Source organism: Heptranchias perlo, chromosome 11 (genome assembly GCF_035084215.1).
Source record: "Heptranchias perlo isolate sHepPer1 chromosome 11, sHepPer1.hap1, whole genome shotgun sequence".
In the NCBI taxonomy this organism is placed as follows: Eukaryota; Metazoa; Chordata; class Chondrichthyes; order Hexanchiformes; family Hexanchidae; genus Heptranchias; species Heptranchias perlo.
The window spans coordinates 54,265,945-54,274,577 of record NC_090335.1 but is presented as its reverse complement, the minus strand read 5'-3'; the positions used below and the strand labels follow the sequence as shown (position 1 = coordinate 54,274,577).

Sequence of the window (8,633 nt, the reverse complement as noted above, 5' to 3'; positions counted from 1 at the left end):
CAAATGTACAAGCGCAGGTCCCACATGAGAGCTCAATTTGCAAATTATTCTGTAATTTAGGGGTGCTTTGTAATTAACAATTGACAATTAATGAATTGATTTCAACTTCTAGTGCATGTTAATGTGTTAAATACAGTTGATTTTGATGTTTGTTTTCTTCCAGAGTGCACAGGAGGTTATACCTTTCAAGAAGGATTGAACAGGCTGAGGCTCTTTCCTCTAGTACAGAGAAGACTGAGGGGTGACCTGAAAGAGGTCTTTAAGATCATGAAAGGGTTTGATAGGGTAGATGTAGAGAAGATGTTTCCACTTGGGGTGAGTCCAGAACTAAGGGCCAGAAATATAAGATAGTCATTAATAAATCCAATAGGGATTTCAGGAGAAACTTCTTTACCCACAGAGTGGTTAGAATGCGGAAATCGCTACATAAGAAGTAGTTGAGGCAACAAGCATAGATGCATTTTAGGGGAAGCTAGATAAACACATGAGGGAGAAAGGAATAGAAGGATATGTTGATGGGGTTAGATGAATTAGGGAGGGAGGAGGCTCGTGTGGAGCATAAACACCGGCATGGATCTGTAGGGCCGAATGGCCTGTTTCTGTGCTGTGTATTCTATGTAATTCTATGTAATATACTTGCAGTTTACATATTCTGAGTCAGGACTAGGTCTTTAACCAGTATAAACGCATTGGAAATGATCCAGAAAAATGTAGTCATTTAAGGGTCATGAAAGTTAGCCTTAGCTACTTGAGGGTTGAAGTTGCACTGTGCACTATTAGCAATGAAAGTGCAATCTCTCTGTCCATACTTTAACAAAGGCCAAACCCATTTAAAATGAATGGGATAATGCCATTGATAAATTGTGATTTCAGCCGAATTGATTTCTCCATGCTAATCAAATATATAAATAACTGAATTTTCCATTTGACTCAAAGCAGCCATAGAAAGCTCTTGGTACTCACATCGCCTTATCTAAATAATTTTATTTCATGGCAATTATAATTTCAGGCCATTGTAAAGCTGCTGTATTAAAAGAACACTCGGCAACTAAATTGCATTGCAAGGTAACTTATCTGGTTAGAAGAGTACAACAATGTGATTAGATACACAATGACATTAATGCACTCCTGATCAAGACTGCTGAATTTCTTGCAATTAACAAACAAGAAGCCATAGTATGAAAAATAGCAGTGAAATACATATTCTGACAGCATCTGCTAAACCTGGTTCAACATCTGAAATAAGACCAGAAAAATTCAAGTTCAACATCTGGTCCCATGTAATTGCTCCCCCATGGCCATACCTGTTCAAGCTGTACCCCACCTCACAACTTTAGCCCTTTAAAATCAGAATTTAGGGGAGGTTTCAGGTGTTACTTGATGTTTGCTGCGATATGTACCCCTCATTATCTTCAGAAAATCATCCATACTGTCATGGAAAAAAATGTGATTTGGTGTGAAAATGTTAAATTGCAGTTATCTGAGATTATATGCAGGAAACACATATCTAAATATAGTTTAACAGTGCTCTCCGTTTTGATGGCGAATCGAAGGAGCAAGTTGCCGCATTTGCACATGTGCAGTAAAATGCGGAAGTTGTGAACTTGTAATTGGTTCACCAGCAATTTGACAGCTGCGAATTAAAGGGCCATCGCACGCTACAATCATGGAAATCACTGAAAGATCGCAAACTTGCTCATCAGCCCAGCTCGAACGTAACTAATTACACCACCAAAAGGTACGCTTCAAAATATCAGGTCAAAACTAAGTTTTAAAAGTGCGAAACCCTTCATGTCTGCCAAACAATTAAAAATTAAATTTTAAAAATGTGGAGTCTTGTATTATTCCTTATTTTAATAGTTTTTGGTCATTAAAATTTTTTTTTTTAAATTAAAAAATTGAATTTTTTTTTGACTTTTCTCTTCTGTCTCTTTAACCTCGTTCAATTATTTCATCAGCTTTTTATTAAAAAAATAATTTTTTTATTTACAATGACTTGCGGAATATTACTTTAAATGAATGAAGTTTGCTTGCCTGCTTGGCGGCGTGACTTCTCGTCCTGACAGATTTTGAGGGCGTGTCTTCTATTCTCACAGACATTTCCCATGCAAATCAACCCATGCTGTTCAAAGGCTGGGTTGATCTTGCACGTTTTGTTATAACTTCAAAATCACACAAGTCGATGCCACGGAGCCCGCAGTAAGTACATTCATAAATTTAATTCACAGGAGCTGCAGCGATCGTCACTCTGCCCAAGTTCTGGCCCAATATTAGCTTGTATCCAATGTATGTGTTATTTTGCGGTATTTGCACCTTTATGATGCTTTTAACAGCTTTAAAATGAAATGTTCACTGGCAATATTTATACTTTGAGATGTGAAGATAAAGAGAGCAGAATACTGTAGACTGATGGCACTTTGGAACCATCCTTATCTCTGAAATATGTTCGTGAAGCTCTCATTGAAATTTTGGAGGAGGAAGGAAGTAAACAAAGCCAAATTGCATCATCAGTGCTCTAGTTTCACTGCACCTCTCAGTCAAACATAGTTTTAAAGGAAGATTCAAGCCCAACACATGTTATGCATTTCTGCCACATTTAAACTACCTACAAAGTCAGAACTTCAGAGAGTTTCTAGGTGTCTGCAGAGGAGCTCTACTGAATTAACAATCAACCACTTGTTTCTCAAGCCTCTCAGCAGAAAAAACAACTGGCACTGGAATTTAAAAGTGTAAGTAATATGTAATGGATTTATGCCTTCAGTGAATTGTGTGCTAATCTATCTGAGAGATATCAAGACGTTGGTACTAGTGTGAGCAGTGCATGTCAGGTATGGCCCAGGCCAGATTCAGAGTAAATATCTGCACCAATGAAAGAAGTAATTCCCAATTTTTATTGATAACTGGGAGGACACATCTGGGACAATGGGCTAGGTTTTCTGACTATTGACTATGGATGGTCGGAAATTCTAGCCCACTGTCTGCAATTTAGTGAACAATACTGTATCTACAAAGTCAACTGGTGCATTTGATGAAGCTTCAGAGAAAACCAACAAGGATAATCCCAGGAATGAAGGTTTTCAATTATGAGATGAATGGTTGAATTTGTTTTCATTGGAGAAGTGAAGATTGTGGGGAGTTCCATGGCATTAAAATGCCGAGAGACATAGAGCAGGCTTGAAAATAGAACTGGAGGACATGAACCTAAAATAAATGAACAAGCCTCAAGCAGGACAAGAGATAAGAATGTTTTCCCTCTTAGAGTAACAGATTTGAGGAACAAACATCACTGATGTGTTGATTAACTCCTTTAAAAACGAATAGGATAAATATTCAGTTGGAAATGCAATTGAAGGTTACAGACCTGAGATGGTCAACAGCAATGACTTCCATTTATATAGCTACCCTCGCGTGAAAGAGTGGGATATTACAGGGGGATAGTGAAATTGAAAGAACTTGGAGGGGGGTTGGGGAAGACACCGAAGGCACAGTTGAAAGAGGCACTTGAAATCAGGGCAAGAAGTAGCAAGGCAAAGTGCTTTTGAAAGAGTATCCTGGAGTAATAGTTGCTGAAAGATCAGCGTCTGCTGATGGAGCAGTAATCCAGGCCCTGATATTTATGGGGAGGCGGGGAGGGAGCAGGGGAGCGCGATTGTAGGGGAGAAACCCGGGGACGCAGAGGTCCTGCCGCATTTAACAGCAGGACCTCATTATAATTTTTAAATTCCGTTTCTACCTGGCAGCCAGCCAGACTGACAGGCTGACCAGGTGCTGGGCGGGAAAGCCTGTGGAAGAAGGTTGCAGTCGGCGACCACTGGGGATGGTCCCCGGCATTCAGGAAAGATCGGGCTTGGAGGTGGGGTTGTGGGGGGAGGGGGGCGGTCGGAGCTCGGCAATCGGGAGGGAGGGAGGGGAAGATTGGGGCTTGGTGGGGAGTGGGGGCGGAGCCCGGCAATCAGGAAGGAGGGAGGGAGAGATCGGGTCTCGAAATCAGGAACTGGAGGTGGGGGGGGAGGTGGTGGGAGGCAGATCGCGTGGTAGCGAGAAGAGGCCGTGATCATCAGAAGGTTTGCTTGAGAGGCAGGGGGCGGCGGGGGGCGGGGGGGAGAACTCCTACTCTTTCTGGCCTACTAGGAGTGCTGTAAAAAGCACTTACCGACTGCAGCCAGCTGCATCCATCTCCATTCCACTGCCAGGTTTCCTGAGCCCGGCTGGCAACTGTTAAATTTAAATCAGGCTCCCAAATGCACTGTGGGAGCCTGATTTAAATATTATAATGAAATGTCCCACCTCTCCAAAATGGGACACAAGCACGGCAAGCAACCCTCTGCCGTAAAAATGGCACGTATGCGGCGGGTTGGGGTCACGTTTCACGATTTTAAATTTTTAACCCCCGCCCCTACCCTCTCCCACCAGCCTTGGAGGGTTAATATCGACCCACCAGAGTCAGAGGGTTGTGTGGCTGGAGAAGGTTTTTCAGCTGGAGAGGAGCAAGGCTTTCTGGAGGGATTTGAAAATGAGGAAGAGAATCTGAAATCAATTCATTGGAGCACCTGGATATAATGGGGTTTGGGAAGTATGGGAAAGGACCAAGGCTGCAGAGTTCTTGGTTATGTGAAGCCTATGACTGGTGTTGCTGGAAATATGGGATTCACTAGTGATGGGGGTGCATAATTGAGCAAAACTCTAGAGATTAAAGAAGGGGGTTTTGGCCAGATATGGGGTTTGAAACTCAGCTCAGCATCAAACAGAACACTGAGGGGGCACGTCTTTGGATTGAGCCTGATTGGGCAGGCAGAGAGGTTGATGTAGCCAAAGCTGAACAAGATGGTGTCAAATTTTGTTGATATTGAGCTGTAGGAAACTTTAGCTAATCCACACTTACTGCTGGACAGGGAAATAAACCAAGAACATGAAAATGACAGAGATCCGTTAACTGAAAGTACGATCACTAGACAAAACCATGTTGGTTAAGGAGACAGAGTTACTGCCCTCCAGCACATGTTAGGCTGCCAGAGAAATTCTTACTAATTCCCCAGAGGAGAATTGCACACTCAAGGAAATAAGGAAGACTGTAATTTGGTATTGTGATTATGTATTTGATTTTTTTTTATTCGTTCATGGGATGTGGGCATCGCTGGCAAGGCCAGCATTTATTGCCCATCCCTAATTGCCCTTGGGAAGATGGTGGTGATGAGCCACCTTCTTGAACAACTGAGTGGATTGCTAGGCCATTTCAGAGGGTGATTAAGATTCAACCACATTGCTGTGGATCTGGAGTCACATATAAGCCAGACCAGGTAAGGACAGCAGGTTTCCTTCCCTAAAGGGCATTAGTGAACCAGATGGGTTTTTACAACAATCTGGTAGTTTTGTGGCCACCATTACTTATACTAGTTTTTTTTAATTCCAGATTTTATTTAACTAATTGAATTGAAATTCCCCAGCTGCTGTGGTAGGGTTTGAACTCATGACTCTGGATTACTAGTCCAATAACATAACCACTATGCTACTGTACCCATAGATTAATACAATCTAGTTACAATCCACCAGCGTAAATGTATCGAGATGTTTCATAGTCACAACATATCAAGGTTCTTGGGTGAATTTCACATTATAAACAAAAGATCCTGATTTCTCATCCTTTCTCCTTTTCTTTTTCCATTAGCTTCCTGTTTTCGTTTCCATTTGTAACTTCAGATAATCTATAGGAATGGTGGTTCCTCTGGAGTTGGGGGTCAGTGGTAGGCAAGGCAAGATTGAGCATGACTAGAGGGCAGCGAGCCTGAGTTGAGTAGTGGAGATATAGGTGTCATGATTTTTGTGCTACACAGGATATTTCTTGCTCAGCACCAAGGGCCAGTCCCGTAAGTGAGCCATCACTTTCCGTAACTGGTGTAACCTATGTAGTAAAGTAGCGTTGTCCAGTGATTGAACACACTGGTTACTGTCATTTGCTCACTGGAAATATCACAAGCCCTCTTGTGTTCTCCTGGTCTTTGGACAATGAAAGAATAACAACTCTGACAGACCTTAGGCTATAATCTGTTCAGGTTTATTAAAGACGAAAATGAACTGGTAGCGAGAAGTCAGAACAGTGGGTTTCATAAACCTACAACAGAAAATTCACAACTACCGGGTGCAAAGAATTAAGGTGCCATATTTCGGTAACCCTCCTAATAACACTGAATTTGGACCAGCGATCGTATCAAAAAGTTTTAACAAGAAGATCTAGCAAGCAGTGATTCTTCACGGTTATTACTCTGCTGCCCATGTGATCTCAGAAGTTCAAAGGTTGATTGACAGATAGATTATATACAGTTGAACTAAGCTATTGAATTAAATTGATGGTTTCCAGACCTTAACAGATGTTAGACACAAATTCATTTGGACCTAAACCTTCATTGATTATTTTCAGAACAAAGCAAGCAGATTATCCCCACAGACTCAAGGGAGGGCTTCCCTGCAGAGTATCTTCCCTACTGCATTTTGTTCCTTCATGGGGGTACTGTGGTTACATTTCAACTGGGGATAATCATTTGCTGCAGTGAACATATTGAAGCAGCCTAAACACAGTGTATATCTCTAAAGCCTTTATAGTAGAAAATATAAAGTCCTAACACGTTAAATAGGTCAGATTCTGATCTTTCATAGTGGGGATGATTATCTTTGAGAATCAGTAAGTATTTACACAGAAATTTCTCTCGGGGGTGGGGGCGGGGGGGTGGTAAATGGTCGGATAGGGCCCATGATAGAATAGATTTTACGTGGTCTATGGAAGGAGTGGGCTTTATAAAACAAATGTCCTTTTCTCATTCCATGCTTCCTTAAGTTCTAATAATGTGCTGTAACTGATATCTCTGAAGAGTTCCTATAACTTCATGTTCAAAGTTTGCAACTTCCTGCATTGCCACCTTAATACTCATCTAATACCAATTTGTGCCAAATTATGGGCAGTTTTGTGTTGCAGTTTCTCATCTATAAGAACTTGTATCGATTCTGCTCCAAACTCATTTTACATAGGATCTTTACAGCCAGTAGAGAGAGCATTTATCTCATTAGTCTGGGATAAATTCAAGCCCAGGCCCCAGAAAGCCAACCAGCGTTTCTTTAAAAATAATAGTAATATAAAGTAATATTTAAAGACAAGTTGTTTCTTTCTTTATCTTGTGTGCAGGTGCATTTGTCATGAAATCCTTCTGTGATCCTGTACAAATGCTTAATTTGGTACTTTTGTCAGGTATCTATTTGGTTTTACTTCCTCATGCATTATTTTGTAGCTTAATGCATTGAGTGATAAGGGTACAATATATTTGTAAGATATTACTTAGCCATTTATAGGAATAGAAATTGGACTGTCTAGCGCCCGTTGTTTCAGCACTATGCGGCTTCCCGATCATCCAAGATGGCGTCTTGGATGTGCATGCACACTTCTAGCGTGACATGCGCTGGATGCCAGCTTGGTAAAGGGTTTAGCGCATGCCCAAATAATGCACGTCGGCAGCATGTAAAGTAAGGAGAAAATGCATTCAATCAGTGTGCAATGCTGATTTAAAGTGATAGACGTCATTTTGGGACTTAACGTTCCGCTCAATGCACTGTCTTAACCACAACCACCTTAACAAGTCTTAGAGTGCCTGGAGGACCCCTCACTAGCGCTACTTAAAGAGACCATGCAGGATTTACAGGTTAGTTGTTGGATTATTACTTCTGGCTGGTGATGCATTTGTAACTGTTTTTGGTGGCCCCCTATACTTGAATACTAGGACGAGGGGACATAGCCTAACATTTAAAGCCAGGACGTGTAGGAGTGAAGTTAGGAAACGCTTCTACACGCAAAGGATGGGAGAAGTTTGGAACGCTGTTCCGCGAACAGTAGTTGATGCTAGCTCAATTGTGAATTTTAAATCGGAGATTGATAGATTTCTGTGAATCAAGGGTATTAAGGGATATGGGGCAAAGACGGGCATATGGAGTTAGGTCACAGATCAACCATGATCTTACTGAATTGCTGCCTCCTGTTTTGCACCACCTTCTCTTGCAAGAAAGCGGGACGCGTGTCTAGGTGATGTGCCTATTGAATAGCTGCCATTGTGTGTGGCCTGTGAGTTGTGGGTGTGTGGCTTGTAACAATGGTAACGTGTAAGGTTGAGAGGAAGCATCCGATTAGAAGAATTGAGCACTGATGGAAAGGGTTTATTGGTAGGTGTGTGATGGGGGTGTAGTGCATGGAGCAGTGGATGCGGCTAGTGGTGCAGTTGGTAGGTGATACCACTTGACAGTTGACCTCATTCACCTTGACCACTCATGTCAAAGCATTGAACTTCTTCCAGCACTGCATCCATGTTCGTGGTGCTATGCGCCTGGCATTGACTGCGTCCCCTACTGCCTCCTACTGCTTTTTGAGCATATGTCTAGAGGGCTTCTTGCCCCCTCCCCCTGTGGGTATAGGATGCCCCTCTTTCTGTCCACCTATTGCACTTAGGCCTCTAGCGCATCATCAGAGAACCCTGGTGCATGCAAATAACAGGTACCGGCTATCTTTAAGAGATTTTGGCAGGCTGTCAGAGGGACAGCCTGCCTTTAAGAGATTGGGTCTTCCCCTGCTGGTGAAAAGTGCAAATGTCCTTGAATCC

The 8,633-nt window shown here is 42.2% G+C and overlaps 1 protein-coding gene across 2 annotated transcripts in view; it reads left to right on the top strand.

The window, feature by feature from the left end:
- The first annotated feature begins 2,110 nt into the window (after positions 1 to 2,110).
- LOC137327351 (tapasin-related protein-like) overlaps positions 2,111 to 8,633 on the top strand; it is an 85,910-nt gene continuing 79,387 nt past the window's right edge. The window contains exon 1 of one of the 2 annotated variants that reach the window (XM_067993055.1): positions 2,111 to 2,199. The gene's annotated coding sequence lies outside the window, so the exon portion shown is untranslated. Of the gene's footprint in view, positions 2,200 to 2,620; positions 2,730 to 8,633 lie in introns of those variants that run through there. The other variant, XM_067993056.1, reaches the window with a different exon arrangement.